We start from the raw sequence: 24,760 nt of genomic DNA, 5'->3' as shown, positions 1-24,760 counted from the left end.
AAAAAGGAAAAACCTAAAGAAATCTCTGGGTTACTCTAAATGACAACTAATGCACTAAGATGTGAATGTGCTTGTCCCCATGACTGTAAATATAAAATCAAAGCTTAAGACACACCTGAGAAACAGTGGTAGAGCATAGTATTAACACCTGATGGAGTTCTCAAGGAGAAAGGGCTGCATGGAGTCTTTACCAGGGTCTTTAGTTTCTTTCTGTTAAGCCATGTAAAACCTGCTGTGGGTTGGCCCCTACCCTGTCTCAGGCTCACGTTGGTGGTCATCTCTAAGATGCTGGCCCTGATTAAGACTAATTTAATGCACAGGTGTGCTTCTTAGAAAAGACTTCCTTCCATCTTTCCAAAAGCAGCCATCCCTTTTGTCTCTGTAATCTTTTTATTTTTAAGTAACTGCTACTGTTACAGATACCATACCAGATTGTAGAAATAGCTAGGAAGTTTGATTGTGGGGCAGGTGATATGATTCTTAAATCCAAAAAAATAAGTCAAAGACTCGAATTGAATTTCTTTAGTGTCCAGTAGTACAAACATGTCCTAATTATACAGGAAGATCTCAGGTACCACTCTGTGTTCCTCTTCCTTGCCACTTCACATGTAAGTATCGCATTCAAGCAAGAACAGTCTTTCTCCTGCTGTTGCCCTTAGATCGTTTTCCTCTTAGCTGCATCCTTTATTTTCATTTTTCCACACTTCATGTTCTTAAAGAGAGCTTTCCCTTTCAATCTGCACTTTAAATATAATACAGTTTCCTTTCTTACCTTTTTAGATTAAAAATGTAAAATGGATTTCTTCCCATTTCCTTGTGGATTGCTTGTGTATCCCCTTGGTGCACGTACCACACTTTGGTGATGATGGCTGGAAGGGACTCTGTGCCCCCTATCAAGCTAATGACTCCCAGCTACACACCCAGCAGGAAGTAGTCTGGGCTTCTGTGAATCACCTCTCTCCTTAGCCAGCTGGCTGCCTGTTGGGCTCCTCCAGGAAAGGCCGCTAGAGAGAGACTTCACCCTGGTGGAGGAAAGAGGAAGCCAATACAATACTCTTTTGTATTGGCTTCAGGTTTACAGCATGGTGGTTAGAAAATCATGTACTTATGTTATCTCAGTTCCTCCCCCGCCCATATTCTGGTACAAACCTCGTACCATACATAGTTATCGAGATATTATTGACTGCATTCCTAATGCTGTACTTTACATCCCTATGACTATTTTGTAACAGCCTATTTGTGCTTCTTAATCCCTTCACCTGTTTCACCCAATCCCCCGCGCTCCTCCCTCTGGTGACCACCAGTCCACTCTGTGTGTATAAGTCTGTTTCAGTTTTGTTCGTTCATTTATTTTTGTTCTTTAGATTTTACATGTAAGTGAAACCATATGGTATTTATCTTTCTCTGACTTATTTCACTGAGCATAATACCCTCTAGGTCTATCCATGCTGTTGCAAATGAAAAGATTTCATTCTTATTTATGGCCAAGAAATATTCCATTATATAAAAGTAGCACATCTTCTTCATCCAATCATCTACTGATGGACACTTGGGCTACTTCCCTATTTTGGCAATTGTAAGTAGCGCTGCATATATTCTTTTAAATTAGTGTTTCAGGTTTCTCCAAATAAGTTTCTAGAAGTGAAATCACTGAGTCATAGGCAGCTCCATTTAAAAAAATTTTTTGGACAACAAATAGGGTTTATTAGTAGGTGTTAAGGTAGGAGCAGAGACTCTCATGAGTTCAGAGCCCACGATTTTTCCAGGGGAGCATAACTTGAGATGTATATGACCCCACAGCCATCTGGTATGAGCCACTTTTCAGCCTCTCTGTCTTCAAACTTGTCCTCATTAAACTTAGTAAAGCTCACCTCTTCAAGATATGGATCTTCTGGAGGCCAGGGAACTTGAACTTGGCTCTGCACAAGACCTTTGTCACATGCTACTTGTTTTGCAGCTTGGTGGGGTGGACATAATGGTTTGGCCAATGTAGATGCTGGTCACTGTGCCCTGGGGCTTTCCAAAGGCACCCCACATACCTGTCTGTAGCCTAGACTGAGGACAGCATGAGGTCAGACATGAGCCTCCACCAGAAAGGGCCACATCCAATGTACCTTAAAGCAAACCATGCTAGCAATAGACCATATATACTACCAAGGGTGCTAGTGTTTTGCAGTCATTGCACACCAGGTTCCCATAGGTAAAAGAGTATTTTAAATTTTTAAGGACCCCACCTACTATTTTCTGCAATGATTTTCTGCACCAATTTGCATTCTCACCAAAAGTGCATTAGAGTTCCCTTTTCTCCGTATACTCGCCAGCACTTGTTATTTGTTTATTTATTTATTTATTTATTTATGTTTACTTATTTATTTTAGCAAATGGAGATTTTTTTCTAATTTCTGTTTCTGATATTTTATTGTCAGTGCACAAGAATGCCCTCGATTTCTGATATTTGCTTTTTTCTTTTTAATATAGTTTATTGATTATGCCATTACACTTGTCCCATTTGCCCCCTCATTCCCCTCCACCCTGCACACCCCCTCTCCCACATCTCCCCCTCCTTTAGTTTCTGTCCATGTGTCACAAATTCTTTAGATTCTATATTTCCCCTACTATTTTTGCCCTCCCCCCTATTTTCTACCTACAGTCTATGCTAGTTATTCTCTGTACCTTCTCCCCACTTCTCCTTCTCCCACTCCCCTGTTGCTAACCCTCCATGTGACCTTCATTTCTATGGTTTGCTCCTGATCTAGCTGTCCTCTTAGTTTGCTTTGGTTTTAGGTGTGGTTGTTAATAACTGTGAGTTTGCTGTCTTTTCACTGTTCATCTTTTTTATCTTCTTTTTCTTAGATAAGTCCCTTTAACATTTCATATAATAAGGGCTTGATGATGATGAACTTCTTGAACTAGACCTTATCTAAGAAGTGCTTTATCTGCCCTTCCATTCTAAATGAAAGCTTTGCTGGATAGAGCAATCTTGGATGTAGGTCCTTGGATTTCATGACTTGGAATACTTCTTTCCAGCCCCTTCTTGCCTGTAAGGTCTCTTTTGAGAAATCCTCTGACAGTCTGATGGGAGCTCCTTTGTAGGTGACTTTCTCCTTATGTCTTGCTGCTTCTAGGATTCTCTTCTTCATTTTAATCTTGGCTAATTTAATGATGATGTGCCTTGGTGTGTTCCTTCTTGGGTCCAACTTCTTTGGGACTCTCTGAGCTTCCTGGATTTCCTGGAAGTCTATTTCCTTTGCCAGAATGGGGAAGTTCTCCTTTATTATTTGTTCGAATAAGCTTTTCACTTGTTGCTCGTCCTCTTCTGTTACCCCTATAATTTGGATGTTGGAACATTTAAAGATGTGCTGGAGGTTCCTAAGCCTCTCCTCATTTTTTGAATTCTTGTTTCTTTATTCTTTTCTGTTTGGCCATTCTTTTCTTCCTTCTGGTCCACTCCCTTGATTTGAGTCCCAGTTTCCTTTCTAACACTTGGTTTCCTGTGCATTTCCCTTCATTTCAACAAGTTTAGCCTTCATTTTTTCAACTAATTTGTGACTAAAATCAACCAGTTCTGTGAGCATCCTGATCACCAGTGTTTTGAACTGTGCATCTCATAGGTCGGCTATCTCTTGGTCACTTAGAAGTATTGACTCTGGGGCTTTGAGCTGTTCTTCTTGAGCCATAATGTTTTGGTCTGGTCGCACCTGTTATGTATGAGGAGCGGAACCTTAGATGTTCACCAGGGCAGGGCAACCCAGTGGCTGGCTTGTGATGTGTATGTGGGGGCAGGGTCAGAGAAGGCACAATGGTGGTTGTTCTGCTCTCTCTCATATTTCACTTCCCTCTGCCACTTTCCACAAGCAATTTGGGCCCTTCTAGTGCTGGTTCCTGGGTGGGTGGGCTTGTGTACATTCTAGGACTCTGTGGGTCTCTCCACTGAATTCTCCTGTGAGGCTGGGAGTCTCTCCAGGCACCTTTTCAATTGGTGCTTTTAGGCTTTATTTCCCAGAGCTGGAGCCCTGGGTTGCGAGGTCTGTCTCACTGCCTGTTTTTGCTTAGTTTATCTGTGTGTGCATGTGTGACCGAGGTCAGCCCTGTGCCACCTGCATTCCCAGGTCTGCCAGCCACCACCTTTTTCTGCTGTCACCCCTGCCCCAGCCATCGACTCCACCCCTCTTACCCATCTGGTTGAATGGTTGTTGTACTTCCCTACAGTTCACTTTTCTGTCTGTTCTGGTTGTGTTTTTGTTTCTAAATCTTTGTTGTCCTTAATTTTGGTTGTGCAAGGAAGCACAGTATTTCCACCTACACCTTCATCTTGGCCAGAAGTCAAATTTCCTGGAGTTGAGTTTTGTAAGTACTTTATAAATTTTGGATATTAAGCCTTTATCAGATGTATCAGAGAATATGTTCTCCTATTCTGTGGATTGTCTTTTTATTTTCTTGATTTTTTTTTTTTTGCTGGGCAAAAAATTTTTGGTTTGAAGTAATCCCATTTCTTTATTTATTTTCTTTTTTTCCCTTGTTTAGGTAAATATATCCCATAAAATATTGCTATGAGCAATTCCAAGATTTTGCTGCCTGTGTTTTCTTCTATGATTTTTATGGTTTGAGGTCTAAGATTAAAGTCTTCAATCTATTTTGAATTTATTCTTGCATGTCGTGTAAGAAGATGATCTAGTTTCATTTTTATGCAAGCATCTGTTCAATTTTTTCAACATCATTTATTGAATAAATCTTCTTCAGCCTATTTTACATGCTTGTTTTCTCTATTGAATATTAATGGACAACAAAGGTGTCATTTTATCTCTGGGCTCTCTAATCTGTTCCATTTATCTATGTGTCTGTTTTTATACCAATACAATGCTATTTTGATTACTACTTGTAGTACACTTGTAGTATACTTTGATATTAGGCAGTGTGATTGCTCCAGCTCTCTTCTTTTTGTCAGGGTTGTTGTGCTATGCTGGTCTTTTTGTGGTTCCATATAAATTTTTGAAACATTTGTTCTAGTTCTGTGAAATATGTTATTGGAATCTTGAGAGGAATTGCACTGAATCTGTAAGTTGCTTTTGGGTAGTATGGACATTTTGATGATGTTAATTCTACCCATCCATGAACATGATATATGTTTCCATTTATTTGTGTCTTCCTTAATTTCTTTCTTCAGTGTTGTATAGTTTTCTGAGTATAGGTCTTTTATTTTCTTGGTCAGGATTATTCCAAGTATTTTATTCTTTGAAACAATTGTGAATGGATTGTTTTCTTAATTTATCTTTCTATTAGTTTGTTATTGGTTTATAAAAATGCAGCTGATTTCTGGATATTACTTTTGTATACTGCTACCTTGCTAAACACATTTATCAGTTCTAGCAGTTTGTGGTAGAATCTTTAGGGTTCTCAGTGTACCATATATCAACTGTAAAGACAGTTTTACTACTTCATTTTCAATTTGGATGCCTTTTATTTCTTCTTCTTGTCTGAGTGCTGCGGCTAGGAGTTCCAGTACTATGTTGAATAAGAGAGGTGAAAGTGAACATTTCAGTTTTATTCTTGATTTTAAGAAAAATGCTTGTAGTTTTTGCCATTGAGTATGATGCTGGCACTGGGGTTGTCATATATACCTTTATTGTGTGAGGTATGTTCCCCCTATTCCCACTTTGTTGAGAGTTTTTATCATAAATTAGTGTTGGATTTTACCTAATGCTTTTCCTGCATCTATTAATGCGATCATGTGTTTTTTATCCTTCTTTTTGTTTATTTGGTGAATCATATTTATTGATTTGCAAATGTTGTACCAGGCTTTCATTCCTGGAATAAATCCCAGTTGATCACAGTTTCTGATCTTTTTGATGCATTGCTGTATTTGGTTTGCTAATATTTTGTTGAGGATTTTAGTATCTACGTTTATCAGGGATATTGGCCTATAGTTTTTTTCTTTGTAGTGTCTTATGTGGTTTTGGAAATAGGATAATGCTGTCCTCATAAAATGAGTTTGGCAGCCTTTCCCTATGTTGAATTTTGTGAAATAGTTGGAGAAGGAGAGGTGTTAGTTCTTCTCAGAATGTTCAGTGAAATTCACCTGTGAAGCCATTCAGACCAGGGCTTTTGGAAGCTTTTTAATTATTGCTTGAATTTCACTAGATATAACCTGTCTTTTCAAATTCTCTGATTCTTCCTGATTTGGTTTTGGAAGACTGTATGTTTCTAGGAATTTACCATTTCATCCAGGTTGTGCAGTCTGCTGGCAATAGCTGTTCATGTTTTCTTGCAATCCTTTCTATTTCTGTAGTATCAGTTGTAATTTCTCCCCTATTTCTGATTTTATTTATTTAGGTCCTTACTTTTTCTCCTTGATGAGTCTGGTTAAAGGTTTGTAGATATTTATCTTTCAAAGATCTAGCTCTAGGATACATTGACATTTTGTATCCCTTTTTTAAGATTGCATTTCATTTATTTCTGCTCCAATCTTAATTATTTCCTTTCTTCTACTCACTTTGTGCTTTGTTTGTTTTTACTTTTCAAGTGCCTTTAAGTGTAAAGTTAGATTGTTTGTTTGAGCTATTTCTTGTTTTTGAGACAGGCCTGTAATGCTATGAATTTCCTTCTTAGGATTGCTTTCTCTGTGTCCCACACATTTTGGATTAATGAATCCTCATTTCCATTAGTTTCAAGGTATCTTTTGATTTCTTCCCTGATCTTGTGGTTGACCCATTCTTTGTTTAATAACATGTTATTTAGCTTCCGTGTCTTTGCATGGATTTAGTGTTCTTGTGATCAATTTCTAGTTTCTTTGCATTGTGGTCAGAGAAGATACTTGATATAATTTCAATCTTCTTAAATTTACTGAGACTCATTTGGTGTCCTAACATGTGGTTTATCCTAGAAGACATTCCATGTGCACTTGAGAAGTATGTATATTCTGCTGCTTTGGGGTAAAATGCTTTGAAGATATCACTTAAATCACTTGATCTAGTGTGTCATTTAAGGCCATAGTCTCCTTGTTGATTTTCTGTCAGGAAGATCTATCCATTGAAGTCAATGGGGTGTTAAAACCCTCTACTATGAGTGTATTTCTGTCTATCTCTTCCTTTATGTTCATCAAGATTTGCTTTACATATTTAGGTGCTCCTATGTTGGATACATAAATGTTTGCTAGGGTTATACCCTCTTGTTGGATTGTTCCCTTTATCATTATGTAGTGTCTTTCTTTGTCTCTTACTGAAGCATTTGGTTTTAAAGTCCATTTTGACAGATATAAGCACTGCTACCCCAGCTTTTTTTCTTTTCCATTTGCATGAAATATCTTTTTCTATCCCTTTACTTTTAGCCTGTGCGTACTTTTCAATCTGTGATGGGTGTCTTTGAGGCAGCACACACATGGGCTTAGTTTTCTTTCCCATTCAGCTACTCTGTGATTTTGGGTAGAGTATTTAAACCATTTACATTTAAGGTTATTATTGATAGACATGTATGCAGTGCCATTTTGTTGTTAGACTATTTTCTTCTTTTTTCCTTTATCTTTGTTTTTCTTCTTCTTAAACCAAGCCCTTTAAATTTGTTGCAGTGCTGGTTTGGTGTTAACAAACTCCTTTAGCTTTTTCTTGTCTGGAAGGCTCCTTATTTGTCCTTCAATTTTAAATGATAACTTTGCTGGTTAAAGTAGCCTTGGTTGTATGTCCTTGCTTTTTGTCACCTTGAATATTTCATAACACTCCCTTTTGGCCTGAACTGTTTTTGATGAGTAATCATATAACAGTGTAATTTATGCTCCCTTGTAAGTAACTACCTGCTTTTCTTTTGCAGGTGTTAGAATTCTCTCCTTGTTTTTAAGCCTTGTCATTTTAATTATGATGAGTCTCAGTGTGGGCTTCTTAGGATCCAACTTGTTTGGGACTCTCTGAGCTTCCTGGACTTGTGATTCTTTCTCCTTCACCAGATTAGGAACATTTTGGGTCATTATTTCTTCAAATAGGTTATTGGTCGTTAGCTCACTATCTTCTCCTTCTAGTATTCCCATGATGCAGATGTTGTTGTGCTTCATGTTGTTCAAAATGTTTCATAAGTTCTCCTCATGTTTTAAAAATTCTTTTTTCTTCTTGATGCTCTGCCTGGGTGTTTTTTTCTATCCCGTCCAAATCACTGATATGATCCTCTGCTTCATCTAGCCTACTACTTATTCATTCCAGTATATTATTTACTTTGGATATTGCATTCTTTATTTCTGACAGATCCTTTTTTATGCTTTCCATGTCTTTTTTCATGCCGTTGTGAATCCTTATAATCATTACTCAAAATTCTCTATATGGTAAATTGCTTGCCTGCATTTCATCTGTTCTTCTTTTGGAGAATTCTATTCTTCTTTCATTTGGGGTCTCTTTCTTTTTCTTCCCATTTTGGCTGCTTCTTAGTAATCAGTTGGTGATTGGTAATCAGTTGTTATATTTACTTGGTAATAAGTTGTTTTCTGCCTTACTTGGTAATCAGTTGTTATACTAATCAAGCTGTACTTAGCAGCCCAACTTAAACTCTACAGAGTGAAGCAGAGCAATTCCTTTGGGTGGGACTCTTTCTTTTCTTTAGGCTGTGCCACTTGGAGAGGAGTGCTCTGCCTGAGAAAGATGGCTTCTGCAGTCTCTGCAATGACTCAGGGATACTGGTGGCTGTTTCTTCAGTTCTCTCCCCAGAGCCACCAACTGCAGGCTTTCATGTGTCTCTAGTACATTCTGCACCCCCTCCTCTTCTGGATACAAGGGTCAGTGGCTGAAAACAAAATTTTGTTCATTTGCCCTTTACGAAGCTCTTTACATCTCCAGCTGTCTCTCTGGTAGACAACTAGATGTTATCTGGGTTCCCTTCCAGCTTTGGTGCTGTGAGCTAGGGAAGCCAGTTTTGTGTTTAGACCCTACACTTCTCAGGGGAATGGCCCAGTGTCTGAAATATCCCTTGGTACTTCAATTGCCCCCCATGGGTTTCCAGCCAGCCCTCTTGCATCTCCTCTGCACTCCCTACCAGTCACGTTGTTGTAAAGTGGCTTTCTCTGTCGATCTTGGTTCTAAGGCTTTTCTCCAGCTAGTGTTCAGTTAGTTATTCAAGATAATTTCTCTACAATTTAGTTGTAATTCTACATTGGTCTTGGAAGATTAGTGTAGCTTCCATTTACTCCTCTGCCATCTTGGATCTCTCTCCTTATGATTAATGTTAATTGCAAAATGACTGTGATGGCTAATCTTATTTGTCAACTTGATGGGCCACAGGGTTCTTAGCTATTGCTAGTCGTTATTACGACTACTTCTGTAAGGATGGTTTTGGATAACATTAACATTTAAACCAGTGGTCTTTGATTAAAGCATATTACCCTATTTAATATGGGTGGGTTCATCCAACCAGTAAAGAGTCTGAATAGAACAAAAATACTAGTTTATTTGAGGAAAATTTTCCAGCACATGGCCTCTGGACTTCATCTGCAGCATCGAATCTTCCTGGTCTCCACCTTGCCAGCCTACCAGTCTTTGGACTCTGCAGCCCCCAAAACTGCATGAGCCAATTTTTCTCTCTCTCTGCCTATCCCTCTCTCTCATACGTATATGTTATATATTTCTTGAAGAGTTATTGATTGTTCTGACCCTTCCTATACACTCTAGCTGTACTGGCTGCTTTGCTGGAATCTCTTACTTCTCTTGCCAATCCTAGCAAATATTTATCGGCAAAATGTTCCTAGGATACCTCTTTCCTTAAAAAGGAGCAGTATTTTTCTATATGTTACTTTTAGTTTTTAAAATTTCTCCCTTCCTTGTAATTAGCTGGCAGGATCACATTAATATTTGGAGAAATCCCTCACCATGCTGTTAGTCAGCTATTGCTGCCATACTGTCGCGTGACAAATTCTCAGTGGTGCTCACAGCACACGTAGTTTCCTCATTCATAAGTAGACTGCAGGGCAATGGGGCTAGCTCTGCTTCAGGGTTTCTATGTTCTCATGCTGGGACCACTGGCTACAGCATGTTCTTCTTTGGCAAAGCACAGGAGTACAAAAGAAAAATCCAAACTGCAGGCATCCTTAAAGCCTCTGGTTGTGTCACATCTGCTAATACTACATTGGACATAGGAAATCACATAGCCAAGTCCTAAATCAGATGATGGGAAAGTACACTTTTTAAAAAAGGTTATACAAAGATTTATGTACAAAATATTTACTATAGTGGGGGGAGGGATGGCCAAATGAATTGAAGTTCTTTGCTGTCTTGCTTTTGCCTGAACATTATTATTACATGCAGAGAGGCCTAAGTTGATTTTTCCTTCTGTCATATATAACCACAAATTTTGCACAGTGACATACTAGATTATGTTTACCAATAAAGTAACAAATTTATCACCAACAGTATGATGAATTTTTTCTGCAATGAGAAAATGTGTTTTTGCTGTGAAATGTTAAAATATCTCTCTACAGGAAGGAGAAAATGAGATGTGAAAAGAAAGATAAAGTAGAAAAAACAAAGAGAAAGGTTATCAGGCAATATTTTAAAAATGCTTTCTGGATTTCATGGTGGGGCTTTAAAAGGTTAAATTTTTCGGCATTTTACATAGATTGTAAACCTTAGTACCTAACACACTTTTTCAGGAATTTATTTAGTTGGCGTTATGAATCTGAAGTAGAAGAAAAAGATGTGTGCAGCAGAATCGATGCACAGTATTTTCATGCAATTCCCAGTAAGAAGTGAACTGGAGTGATGAACCCAGGCTCATAATTTTGAGGCAATTGGACAAGCATGCTGGAGGAAGGTCGGGGAACAGCTCCCAGGTGCTGCTAACAGGCTGTGGAGGCCGAAACATGTTCATGAGCATCCCCTCCCACCCCAACATCCTCTTACTTGTACCTGGTAACAGCACCCCTCCCCCACTTGCCTATTATCTTCACAAAGCATTTTGCTGTGCAGGTTTTTCCCTCCATACTTTTGTTTTTGATATACTTTTTAAATTATATTTAGCATGCCTTAAAAAATGCTGCATGTGGCAGAGGGACAAAAGATATGGTGTAAAGTTTTTCCTTCTACGTCTTCACACAAATCCATGCCTCCACTTACCCACCGATTCTTCACACCACCCCCCAACCTCAGCCCAGCTTTCCTGAGGGTTGGCTCTGCCCAAGTTCATGTAGAGCAAATAGGAACTTTTCACATGCAAATATGCAAATTTCTATTTAGACTCCCTGACAAAGGTTGGTAAAAAATACAAAAAAATATTAAGCTTATATTGCAATGGGTACAAATCATACTAAATACTTTGGTCCCAACTATTAGGCAGAGCAAAACTTTCATAAGGGACAGTAAGTTCAGAGCACATGAGGCACAGAGAAGAACAGTCTCAGAGGAAATGACTAATGGAAAAAAGATAAGCAACTCTTGGTAAGATCGACAAACATTATTTTTTTTTTTTTAAAGTTATTTGGATTTTTTTTTTTAAGATTTTATTTATTTTGAGGGGGGAGAGAGAGGGGTTTTTTGGACAAACATTATTAAATTTAATTTTTATTTCTCAATTTTTTTTAATTCTCACCAGAGGATATGTTCACAATTTGTGAGAGAGAGAGAGAAATGCCAATGCAAGAGAGAAACATCTATCACTACCTCTTGTATGTGCCCTGACCAGGGAATTGAACCTGCGACCTTTTGGTGTACAGGGTGTTGCTCCAAGCAACTGAGCCATCTGGTCAGAGCTGTATTTCTAAATTTAATTTTGTATATTTGCAGCTCTAGGAAAAAAGTACATTTGAAAGTATTTATACTAGCCATTATACTTCAAGTTCATCAATCTAATTAAACAATGAAGTAATTAGAAGTCCTAAACTTGTAAAGAATGTTCCACAACATGTTTGTTTCTATCCTAAAGCAACTTCCCTCTGTGCAGAGTGTTTGTAAACTGTTATCTTTGTGAAGTAGAACTGAATTTAAGTACTAGAATCAGTAATAGCTGTACGACCTTGGGTAAGCTACTTAATCACTCCAAAGCCTTACGTTTTTCATCTGGGTCCAAAAATATCCACATTATGGACTTGCTGTGTGTCTTAAGAGCCCCCAACTGTCATTATTGTGAAATAAGCATACCCAATATTTTGAGGTGACTGTTTTTCTCACTTTATTTAACTTTTTGTGGAAATTATTTTCCAAAACTACATATTTACAAGAAAAATATTCAATAACTAGAATTCTCAATTTTGTAGCTCATATTCTGCATGGTCTCTGATTCCCTAAGGTTCTCCCCTCTCCTTTTCTTTTAAAAACTAAGGGGTTGGTTGGTCTGCAGTGGGGTTAGAGAAGGGGTTGGGCAACTGGAGTCCAGTGATTTCCCTGCTGACTGTTACCCACTCCCCTTGTTTTGGGTGCTGCATCTCAAGTACACTCCGTGGGCCTTGGGGCCTTGGTGTCTCATGGGTTCTTCAGGGTAATTGGGGTGGCTTCTCCTTGGTGTATGCCCTCCTCCCCCAAGTTATAAAACTTGGGTCATAACTTTGACTGTATGCGTTCTATCGAGTGCTACTCCTCCACTTGCCAAAGTGTTTTTTGAAATGTTCCTTATACTCTTGATGCCTGCTCCTTCTCTTGATGATGGTACCTTTTGGAAACTTTTACTCTCTTTTTAGTGGGGCTTGGAGATGTTACTATGTGTTGTTAGTATGTCATGCTTAACCAACTTGAAAATCTGGAAATTTAAAGTTTGGAAATTTAAACAATAGGATTTAAACAAGATATGAATAATAAGAAAAAGAAAGCAACTTTTAAAATGTTAAGTGAAGGACGTATGAAAATTGTGACTTTTCAGTTTCTGGAAACCAGTCCATACGTTTAATTTGAACATTTCCTTTAGATTATTCTTAAGACAATGCAGGAAAAATCTTAAATACTTATTTTTAAAGCACATTTTTCAGGAATTTTGCTGTCTTTATTCTTTGAATTTATAAACAAGGCTTAATAAATAAGATCCAAAGAATGGGAACTAAGACTAAACACTCAACTGGCTGAAGATAGAACTTCACTTTTTGAGGTTCAAAGGGTGTTAAAAGATGCCTTTGACTTTGACAAAAAAAAAAGATGCCTTTGATTTAAAAAAACAATGCAAGACTTTACATTTGCTAAAATTAAAAAAAAAAAGAACTGCAAACAGCAGCTTTATCTTGGTAGCGCATGTGCGTGGCAACCCTGCTTTCTTGAACTGTGACTGGAAAGACTGCCGTTGTTCGGACCACACTCCCCTCTGCCCTGCTGTTCTGCAACAGGAAACTGGGAGAGATTTTAAATCGAGGTAGGATTACCACTACCTCAAAAAAATAAAAGACAAAGAATTGATTCTGAACATTAACAAGCCATAGTAGCATACTAACATGAAGTTTAAGGCAATGTAACACAGTTTCATATGAATTTCTATTTATTTGCAGAAAAGAAAGCCAGCATTTTCAAATGGGGCCTAACAAAATGTCGGCAGTTAGTAAATCTCCAGGAATCTAAGGTCTACTCCTTAGTTTGCCCACTTTGGAAATTGCATGAGGTCACTCAGTATTTCATGAACCACTAAAAAACCAAACTATACATTAATTAGAATATACTAAGAAGTATATGTGCCAAATATACCACAAAATTCTTGTCAGTTGTTTAGCAAATCCTCCTTCCAAGTGTCACATCAAATTAGAGAGGACTGGGTCTTGTTAACAAAGAGCAGAACCAATACAAGGGGGAACCTTTACAGAAAGGGAACACTTTCACCTGTCTGTCTTAGTGATGGAGACCTGAAAGTTGCCTCACAAAGTTTTCTTTTCGAGTGCTCCTACCCAGCCCCAAAAGCACATGTCAGAGCAGCAATCGTTACAGGAGGCCTCTCGCAGGGCTGGTGCCAGTGTTCAGTACCTGCTGTTTGCCTGACTGTTAACTGGGTGATTATCTCATGTTTAACAGGGTGCAGCCAAGAGGGGGGCCCCAAACTGGGATTTGTAATGGGGTCCAGAACTCAAGGTGTCCAGGAAATATTAGAAATATATATATATGATGTCCTCACCCCCACCAGTCTGAGCTGGGGGATGGGACACATGGAGCAGGGCCATTGGGAGCTGGTTGTATAGCAACAGCTTTGCAGCTAACCTCTGGAATGGTCATTTAATACATCTATAACCTTTAACTGGTTTCATGGATATGTTAAATAGCTGTGGCCATGCTTTGAGCCAGGGGGGTGTAAGTGACCTCCACCCAGGATGTAACTGGGAGGCAACGCCCCCTGGTTACAGCACCTGTGTGAGAATTTGGAGATGATTGGCTCCAAGCCGTGGGGGCCACGCCTGCCCAGACTTGCTATGGCTGCCCAGTAAAGCTGAAAGAATACAGGAATACTGGCAGGTGTAACTGGCAGATGTAACTGATTGCAGGAGAAGTTGGAAATGGGGCTGCAGAGGAAGATTGGCACTTGAGGATTTAAACCCAGGCATGGCAGCCATGTGAGAGAGAACCACGTGGCTTTGCCAGAGTGAGGACCCCATGGCTTTGGAGTGTTCCCTTTTGCCATGTGGCTTAGAAAGAAGGAGAGACCTTGCCTGGAAGAAGAGGGGTGAAACAACTCTTACTGGTGGGCCATGAGAAGGTGCCACATGGCTTTGAATTAACTGGAGATCATGGCAGCAACACAGCTGATGGTGCTGGGAACCTGAGTCATGGACTCTACTTCTTTTCCAGAGATACACGGTACCCCAGACTAGGGCAGAGGGAGAAGGAATGACTGTGAGTCTGTGGGTATTATAAAGGACTTTAGTGTTTTAATGAAGACAGTCCCTATTCTAAGTCTGTACAGCTTTTAAATAAATAATTCCTTTTCTTTTCACAAATCTCTGCCATTGAGAGATATCTTTGCTCTGGTGGCAGGTATAGCAAACCGATATAATAAAAAATAAATTATTTTAAAAATATTATTGTGTAAGTCTGTGCTGTGAAGGACTGAAGCTTCATCTAACTTCTGTAGCCTTCTCTCAGAATTCTCCTCTCGCTAGAGTTCTGTTTTTTTATGGGCACAGTGTAGCAGATGCTACTTGGGGGGCACCTGGAGAAAAAGGGGGGTCCTTTTGGTAATACTATATCATTCACCCCCTGCTGGGTCTGTTCTGTAACAGTGTTAATTACTCATTGATGTGTATACTTTTCTTTCCTTGCTTGAATAGAAGTACTTGATGAAGGCAAGTTGCTCTCTTTGAAAGAATGTAAAACTTTGAGAGGAAATCAGTGGATTTTGAGGACGAAGGGAATGAGCAGATGGCAAAACCACCTTAGCTAACAGTTAATGACAATGCTGTGATCACAGCACCGTGGTGTCTGACTGACATATGTTTCGTTGGCCATAGAAACCATGTGAGTACTGATGAAGCATTCAGTCCTTTACAGAATCACACTTACACATTATCTTTCACTTGGTTCACAAACGACAAATCCCAGACAATTTTAGGTCTTTTACCCAGACGATGGTGGTTCATCCTAAATGAGGCCGGTAGCTTCCCATGAACTACTGAAACTGTTTTCATCAACAAAATATACATACTGCCAGGAAATGCCATTTCCAGCCTTCGTGCATTAGGTCCCAGAATTTTGGAAATAGCAGATATTTTCTCTCCATATGGCTCAGACTTGTGAAGAAACACAGTACTCATGTAACAAAAATGTATCACAGAGGCCAGAAAAATATTTTTAGCATAAATTTGTTCATTATTTTCTGGATCTTTTTGTTACTCTGGTATAAATGAAAACTGCTTCTTCTTTTCTTAAACAAATTATTTTAAAATATTCTTGTGTAAGTCTGTGCTGTAAAAACTGAAGCTTCATCTAACTTCTGTAGCCTTCTCTCAGAATTCTCTTCTCACTAGAGTTCTGTTTTCCTTAGGGGCACAGTGCAGCAGACGCTACTCTGTCAGCAGAAACAAAGTTTCCTTTGTTCTAAGCAATTTCCTCTTTTGGCATTACAGGCCAGTCTGAAAGAATTCTCCCAGAAATCCAAAGGTTTGATATGAAGGCATGCAAAATCAATTTCTAGAATAAATGATGAAAATGTCTGCTTACAAGAAAGAATTCATATCAGAAATTTAGTTGATGTGTATTGTCAGGCTAAAGAGAGTTACATATATATGCAAATATCTACCACTCTCAATTATTAGATCTGCTGCGGCTCGCTGATTTGGGGAACTTGGAAAATTAAAGCATCGAGTGCCAGGTGAAGGATCAGCACAAGTATCAGTGATTGCTCTCATTAGGCCCCTGTAGTCCTGGAAGGTTTCTGATACATTCTTATTCTCCAGAATCTTCTCACTCTGGATTTCATGAGGAAAACACACCTCTTCAGATTAATATATTTTCAAAATATTTATAAAATACAAACACACAAATTTTTTAACAGATACACCTTGGTTGCTAGCCTTCTTGATAACTCTGAGGAACATGCTTTAATCTCACACACACAAAAGTCTTCTAAACTGAACTCTGGTACGCATTACTTCAGTGCCTATAAAATGTAAGTCCATGCTGTGACCTGGGATCATCACAAAGAGTGGCCTTCCCTTGATCTGAGTATCTTGACTTTGTTGCTGGATTTGGAGACAAAGAACTCTGTGTGCCTTTGGACTTATTTTTTATGTAAGACAATGTCTGGGTTGGGGTGTGGGGGTGTAATTATGTCATTGAATAATAGAGCAGAAAGTAATTCAGAGGTAACTAGGCCAACCCTTTTGTTTTCCAAGAACTCAGGTTGAAAAAGAAAATGAGACTCTTCTGAGTAACAGTACAGAATAAAAGCCGAGGTGGATTTAATGCATGGTCATTTCTCCTACCATGAATGTCATAATGATACAGAGGAAGCAGTAACTGATTCTGAGAAATCTCTTGACAAACAAGTTAACTTTTTTTTGCCACTTTTGACAAAAGACTGAAAACAAAATCTCATGAATAAGATTCAAATGTTTGAGAATGTATATCCAGAAATGCTTTCATGACATTCCCTAGTCAGTTACACAACTGCATTCAAGGATACACAAACATTTGTAATGTTGTTTTGCGGCAAGCACTTTGTTCAGTGCCTGGCCCACAGGAAGCAGTTAACAAATATTAGCTATTTATATTACCATTATTTGCTTAGGGTAAGTCCTCTTATAGCCAAAGAGCTGGGCATAAAAACATTTACTCACAACTTTGCAGATAATTACTGCATCATTCTTCACAATATATGAAGGGTTGAATTAAGAAAAATAGTATTATCACTATTGAAATCTGGAAAAACAGACTAAAGCAGGTTAAAACAATACACTGTTACCAAACCAGCATTGCAAGACATGCTAAAGGGACTGCTTCAAGAAGATGAAGGTATAGAGCTAGAGAGAGAGGAACACAGGTACAATAGGAAAAATGGCAATGAATAAGTATCTTTCAGTAGTAACATTAAATATAAATGAATTAAATGCTCCAATCAAGAGACACAGAATAGCTGAATAGATAAGAAAACATGACCTGCATGTATACTGCCTATAAGAGATCCACCTTGGAACAAAAGATACACACAGACTGATAGTGAAGGTTTGGAAAAAATATCCCATGCAAATGGAGAGGAATAAAAAACTGGGGCAACAATACTAATATCACACAAAGCAGATTTCAAAATAAGCACCAAAAAAAGAGGCAAAGGCTATTTTATCATTCTAAAGGGTAGAATCCAACAAGAACCTATAAACATTGTAGATATATATGCACCCAACACAGGGGTACCCAAATATATAAAGAAAATATTGAAGGACTTCTCAAGAAAGATATAGACAGCAACACAGGTATAGTAGGGGATTTTGACACCCCACTGTCAACAATGAATTGATCTTCCAAACAAAGAATCAACAAGGATACTTTGGTACTGAATGACACTCTACATCAAATGTGCTTAACTGATATATACAGAACCATTCACCCCAGAGAAGCAAAATACACATTTTTTCAAATGTGCATGGAATATTTTTAAAGATAGAACATGTAATAGGGCACAAACCAAGCCTCAACAAATTTAAGAAAATTTAAATCATACCAAGCATTTTCTCAGATCACAATGCCTTGAAACTAGAAGCCAACTTTAAGGAAAAAATTCAACAACAGTCAAACACATGAAGACTGTATAGCATGTTATTAAATAATGAATGGGTACACAGGGAAGAAATCAAAAAGTTTCTGGAAACAAATGAGAATGAACACACAACAACCCAAAATCTATGGGACACAGCAAAGGCAGTGCTGGGAGGGAAGTTCATAGCAACATGGGTCCTACCTAAAGAAGATAGAAAAAATTCAGACAAACAGCCTAACCCTACATCTACAAAAACTAGAAGAACAACAACAAACAAAACCCAGAGTGATTAGAAGGAAGGAAATAGCCAAGATCAGAGCAGAATAAGATGACATAGAGTGTTGGGAACTTCCCTACCTGGTTTCAGAAACTGTAACCCCTCATGGCTAAGGCTGAGTAAAAAGACCATGGGACCATAAACCACTTAGGAGACAAAGCTTATCTCCTGGCAGGAGCACTGCCTCTGTCCAATTTACTTCACCCTGCCTGGCCCCCAGTACATGACCAGTTAGCCAATGACAGGTAAGATTTTCAAGGGAGGGATGACCTAAGACAGGCAAGGTCGTGATGAGGCCCTCAGGGAAAGACTTGGGGAGCTATGGAGAAAGGAGGTGGTGGACCCTCACCCTTCAGCTTTGGCATAGCCTGAGTCCTCATTCTGTCTGCAAGAAGTCTCCTAATCTCTTGGCTGCCTTACTTCCCCTACCTGACTTAAGCCTGAAACAATGCTGGAGGTGGGTGCCACCCTGTGCTGGAAAGGGTAAGTTCCATAGGGCTATCAGGCCCAAGAAAGAATGCATAAAATTCTATGAAACCTACTTTGCTAATATACCCTCAATTTAAATGATAAGGGTTTAAGCATGAAGTGAGTTTGTTCCCCAAAGTTTTATGGCCCTTTAACTATCTGACCTTGACTCAGAATAAGCCCTCATAGTTCTTTGAATGTTTCTATTGTTTAATTATTACTGTCTGACAATGATTGATGAGCTTTATGTATACATCCTGTATTCCTATGCAAATTAAACCCAATAAAAGACCACTGAGTAACGGGTTCCTGGTCCTTCTCATTTGAGAGATTGCCAAACTTTCCTCGCCAAGCAAATCATGTCTTGGTAGACTTATTGTCATCTGTGGCAGATGGGGAGGCCCTGTGGGTGGAGCCACTCCCCCCCACAATAGAGACTAAAAGAACAGTCCAAAGTATCAATAAATTCAGGAGCTGATTCTTTGAAAATATAAACAGAATTGATGAGCTTTGAACTAGACTCATTACGAAAAAAAAGGAGAGGACCCAAATAGATAAAATCAGAAATGAAAGAGGTCAAATAATGACTGAAACCATAGAAATACAAAAGATCATAAGAAATTACTACAAACAACTATATGCCAAGAAATTTGAAAACCAGGGCAAAATGGACAAATTTTTAGAAACATTTTATTCTCCAAAACTGAGTCAATAAGAAGCAGAAAACCTGAATAGACCAATAACAGTCAGTGAAACTGGGGCAGTAATCAAAAAAATCCTGGTGCACAAAAGTCCTGGGCCTGACTGATTCACAGAAAAATTTTACCAAATATTTAAGGAAGAGATAACTCCTATCCTTCTCAAACTATTCCAAAAAACTCAAGAAGAGGGAAGACTTCCAAACTCTTTTTATGAGGCCAGTTAATCCTAATTCTAAAACCAGGTAAAGACACAACAAAGAAAGAAAACTACAGGCCAATATCTCTGATGAACACATGCTAAAATCCTTAACAAAATACTGGCAAACTGTATCCAGCAATATATTAAAAAGAACATACAACATAATCAAGTGGGATGAATCCCAAGGTTGCAAGGATGGTACAATATTCACAAATCAATAATCATAATGCATCACATAAAACAAAAGGAAATATAAAAATCATATGATCATATCAATACACATGGAAAAAGCATTTGATAAGGTACAGCACCCATTTATGATAAAAACACTCGGCAAAGTGGGAGTAGAAGGTGCATACCTCAACATAATAAAAGCCATAAATGAGAAACCTACAGTCAACATCTTAGTCAATGGGAAAATTTTTAAAACTTTCCCCTTAAGATCAGGAGCAAGACAAGAAGGTCCCCTTTCACCACCTCCATTCAATATAATACTGGAAGTCCTAGCCACGGCAATCAGACAAGAAAAAGATATAAAAGCCATCCAAATTGGAAAGAAGGAAGTAAAACTGTCATTGTTTACAGTTGACATAATAGTGTACATAGAAAACCCTACTGACTCCCCAAAAAAACTACTCAACCTAATACATGTGGCAAAATGGCAGGAATCAAAGTCAACATTCAGAAACTGAGGGCATTTTTGTATATCAACAATCAAATATCATAAACAGAAATTAGGGGAAAACCCCATTTACTATGACAATAAGGAAAATAACACACATAGGAATAAACTTAACCAAGGAAGTAAAAGACCTATACTCAGAAAACTACACAATACTGACAAAAACAATTAGGGAAGACACAAATAAATGGAAGCATATACCACGTTCATGGATTGGTAGAATTAACACCATCAAAATGTCTATACAACCCAAAGCAATTTATATATTCAATGAAATTCCTATTAAAATACCAATGACATTCCACAGATAAAGAAAAAATATTTCAGGCAATTTTGAGAAAGAAGAACAAAGTAGGAGAGATCACAATACCTGATATTAAAACTATATTACGAGGACACTGCAATCAAAACAGTCTAGTACTGGCATAAGAATAGACACACAGACCAATTGAATAGAATAAAGCTAATCAGTTAGTATTTGACAAAGAGGGCAGGAACATAAAATGGAGTAAAAATAGCCACTTTGATAAATGGTGTTGGGAGATCTGGACAGGTACATGCAAAAAAATGAAACTAGACCATCAACTTATATCATACACCAAAATAAACTCAAGATGAAGAAAAGACTTAAATATATGTTGTGACACCATAAAAGTCCTAGAGGAAAACAAAGGCCAGAAAATTTCAGATATCTCATGCAGCACTATTTTCACTGATACCTTTTCTATGGCAAGGGATATAATGGAAAGAATACACAAGTGGGACCATACCAAACTAAAAAGCTTTTGTGTGGCCAACTAAAACATCAACCAAATGAAAAGGGAACCAACCATATAGGAAAATATATTTGCCAATGATACCTCAGAAAGGATATGATCTCCAAAATACATAAGGAACTCACATGACTCCACACCAGGAAGACAAGCAATCCAATTAAAAGTTGGGCAAAGGACTTGAACAGACACTTCTCCAAAGAGGACATACAGGGGGTCCATAGACACATGAAAAAGTGCTCAACATCTCTAGCCATTAGAGAGGTGCAAATGAAAACCTCAGTGAGATACCATTTCACACCAGTCAGAATGGCCATCATTAGGAAATCAACAAACAACAAGTGTTGGTGAGGCTGAGGAAAAAAGGGAACCCTAGTGCACTATTGGTGGGAATGCAGACTGATGCAGCCACTGTGGAAAGCATTATGGAATTCCATCAAAAAAATAAACATGGGGACTTCCGCCAAGATGGGGAGGCATAGGTGGAGACGCCATGCTTCCTCACACAACCAAGTTTAGAGACAACTAAATATTAGCAACAGAAAACATAGTCAGAACACAGAAAATTGAACTTTTTGGAAGTCTGATAACAACAAATTCTTCAGCCTGACCGGTAAGAGGGGTGAAAACAGCAGCTGGAGGAGCTGGGTTGCACAGGAAAAATCCGTCAGACGGACTCAGGCACGCAGAATCCAGGCGCAGGGTTGGACCTGGTGGGCAACTCAGTGAGCGACCGCGGGGAAACAGCAAGGGAGCAGGGCTGCGGGTTGACTGTGGTCTCGCATCTGTACGTGGATAGACAATCGAGGAAGTGGGCGATTGGACGGGACCCAGCAGGCCCCAGCGGTGAGCGGCAGCAGAGGGCGCCGCCATTTCCCCGCTCTGACCCCGCCTCCACATACAGCGTCATAACCCAGCGCCCTAAGTGGCCCTGCCCTGGTGAACCACCTAAGGCTCTGCTCCTCACCCAGTGGCAAGAAACAGCAGAGGGGGCCGCCATTTCCCCGCTCTGACCACGCCCCCATGTCCCCACATCATTTCTGACGCTTCACAACCCAGCGACCTGGGAGTCCAAGGCTCCCCTGCTCGTACTTAACAGGCGTGAACAGAACAAAAATGGCTCAAGAAGATCTCAAAGCCCCAGAGCCTATAAATCTAAGCGATGAAGAAATAGCAAAACTCTCAGACGCACAGTTTAAAACACTGGTCATCAGGATCCCCACAGAACTGGTTGATTATAGCCACAAATTAGATATAATATGAAGGTAAAACTAATTGAAATGAATGGAATTACACAGAAAATCAATAGCGATGAAAAGAAAACTGGGTCTCAAATCAATGGAGTGGACCAGAAGAAAGCAAATAATGGCCAAACAGAAAAGAGTGAAGAAGCAAGAATTCAAAAAAATGAGGAGAGGCTTAGGAACCTCCAGGACATCTTTAAACGCTCCAACATCCAAATTATAGGGGTACCAGAAGGGGGAAAGGAACAGCCACCAGTGGAAAACTTATTTGAACAAATAATAAAGGAGAACTTCCCCAATCTGGCAAAGGAAATAGACTTCCAGGAAGTCCAGGAAGCTCAGAGAGTCCCAAAGAAGTTGGACCCAAGAAGAAACACACCAAGGCACATCATCATTATATTAGCCAAGATTAAAATGAAGGAGAGAATCCTAGAAGCAGCAAGAGCTAAGGGGACAGTCACCTACAAAGGAGTTCCCATCAGACTGTCAGAGGACTTCTCAAAAGAGACCTTACAGGCAAGAAGGGGCTGGAAAGAGGTGTTCCAAGTCATGAAATCCAAAGACCTACAACCAAGATTACTCTATCCAGCAAAACTTTCATTTAGAATGGAAGGACAGATAAAGTGCTTCTCAGATAAGATCAGATTCAAGGAGTTCATCATCACCAAGCCCTTACTATATGAAATGCTAAAGGGACTTATCTAAGAAAAAGAAATTAAAAAAACATGAACAGTGAAAGGACAGCAAACTCACAGTTATTAACAACCACACCTAAAATAAAAGCAAACTAAAAGGACAGCTAGATCAGGAGCAGAACCATAGAAATGAAGATGTCAAGGAGGGTTAGCAACAGGGGAGTGGGAGGAGGAGAAGGGGGGAGAAGGTACAGAAAATAAGTAGCATAGACAGTAGATAGAAAATAGATAGGGGGGCCAGAATAGTATGGGAAATACAGAATCTAAAGAACTTGAGACACATGGTCATAAACTAAAGGGAGGTTATGGTTGGGATGGGGGGTTAGGGTGGAGGGGAATGAAGGGGGAACAGAACAACTGTAATGGCATAATCAATAAAAATAAATAAATAATTTAAAAAATAAATAAATAAACATAGACCTGCCTTTTGACCAAGTGATCCCACTGCTGGATTATACCCTAGGAATCCTGAGTCACCAATTCAACAAAACCTGTGCACCCCAATGATCATAGCAACACTATTTACAGTAGCCAAGAGTTGGAAACAGCCCAAGTGCCCATCAGTAAATGAATGGATCAAAAAACTGGTACATTTACACAATGAAATACTACACAGCAGAAAGAAAGAACTCCTACTCTTTGCGACAGCTTGGATGGAAATGGAGAGCATTATACTAAATGAAGTAAGCCAAGCAGTGAAAGACAAATACCATATAACCTCACCTATAAGAGGAACCCAATCAACAAAACAAACAAATGAGCAAAATAGAACCAGAGATGTGGAAATAAAGAGCAAACTGACAGTGACCAGAGGGAATGGGGGGAGTATAATAGGAAAAAGAAGCGGAAGGGGCGAGCAAAGGAACATGAATGGAGGATTCATGGGCTTGGACAATGAGGGGTGGATTGACTGTGGGAGTAGGTGGGGACAGGGTAGAGGAGAGCAATGATGAAAAAGGAGGGACAACTGTAACTGAACAATAGTAAATTTAAAACAAAAAATCTTGCAGAAAAAAAAAGAAAGAGATTCCCAAACAATAACTGTCCCCATCAAATTCAGAAAAGCTCACTTGTACGTTGTTAATTTCACAATATATTTGGAGAATTGGCCTCTTTGGCACTCAGTCTCTGATGTGTTCTTCCTCAAAAATTCAAATTTGTTCAGTTTGGATCTTAGACCCCCCCCCAAATCCTATTTTCAAAACTCACTATAACTAACTAACTAACTAACTAACTAACTAACTAACTAACTAACTAAATCTGGGAAAGCAACAACACTAAACACTTGCAGATACATTTCAATTATCCAAATGAGATAGAAGCAGAAAAGAAAACATTCTTCATTTTCTGCTTCCTCCTCCTGGGTTTAAATGCTTTAGTTTTAGATTCTCGAATCACTGATTGTGAAAAAGACACAGTGCGGCTGAGTAAAGAACATTTTGTGGGCTTCTCCTGGAGACTTCCTTCTTTCTCCATCAGCAGAGCAGCCAAACCAAGTACAAGTGGGTTTGTTTGAACACTTCCCCTTTACCAAAATACATAAATAAAGAGGAAATAACACGTGAACTACTTTTAAAAATATTATATTTATGTTTCCATTATTAAAAAAT

At 38.9% G+C, this 24,760-nt stretch overlaps 1 protein-coding gene and 1 non-coding gene across 2 annotated transcripts in view; one reads left to right on the top strand and one right to left on the bottom strand.

The window, feature by feature from the left end:
• Window positions 1-24,760, top strand: part of HPGDS (hematopoietic prostaglandin D synthase) — a 106,319-nt gene that overhangs the window by 43,007 nt on the left and 38,552 nt on the right. The gene's annotated exons all lie outside the window — the stretch shown is intronic.
• Window positions 2,098-2,250, bottom strand: LOC119045466 (small nucleolar RNA SNORA70). Its single transcript, XR_005081790.2, has one exon. It is a non-coding gene; the product is annotated as a small nucleolar RNA SNORA70 (small nucleolar RNA).

The sequence above is a fragment of the Artibeus jamaicensis genome, unplaced genomic scaffold (genome assembly GCF_021234435.1).
Source record: "Artibeus jamaicensis isolate MK-2021 breed Jamaican fruit bat unplaced genomic scaffold, CSHL_Jam_final contig_452, whole genome shotgun sequence".
NCBI lineage: Eukaryota > Metazoa > Chordata > Mammalia > Chiroptera > Phyllostomidae > Artibeus > Artibeus jamaicensis.
The sequence above is the reverse complement of the archived record's forward strand: the minus strand, read 5'-3'. Positions and strand labels throughout refer to the sequence as shown.